The 371-nt window shown below is 39.1% G+C and overlaps 1 pseudogene; it reads left to right on the top strand.

The window, feature by feature from the left end:
* LOC104165526 overlaps positions 1-371 on the top strand; it is a 53,727-nt pseudogene that overhangs the window by 18,026 nt on the left and 35,330 nt on the right.

The following is a 371-nucleotide window of genomic DNA, read 5'->3' as shown; positions in this document are numbered from 1 at the left end:
GGCTCTTTTCCAGAAGTATTGAATGAACTCTACACTGAAAGAAATCTATAGATGTAGTTGCTTAGCACTAATGGAAAACAGGCCACAACTCATTCTATTCTTCCTTGAGTTCATATGTTGTCTGGCTGAAAATAGAATGATGAAAAGGGAAAGCAAGAGGGAAGAGGAAGCTGCATGCTCTTTGAGATATTAGAGACTGGTTTTGCTTTCTTTACACAACAGTTGGCAGGGAAGAGATACCTCTTCTAAAAGGGGGACTTACAGATGTTGCTACAATGTAGTAATAATTATAGTAATTCATATTTTGTTTTTTCTCTGAACGGTGAATCTGGAGGAGCCGAGTACGGGCCTTCTCTTGTGTGGAAGGAAAA

This window comes from Cariama cristata, unplaced genomic scaffold (assembly GCF_000690535.1).
Source record: "Cariama cristata isolate BGI_N322 unplaced genomic scaffold, ASM69053v1 scaffold9558, whole genome shotgun sequence".
NCBI classification, from domain to species: Eukaryota; Metazoa; Chordata; class Aves; order Cariamiformes; family Cariamidae; genus Cariama; species Cariama cristata.
Note: the sequence above shows the minus strand (reverse complement) of the source record. Positions and strands in the feature narration are given on the sequence as shown.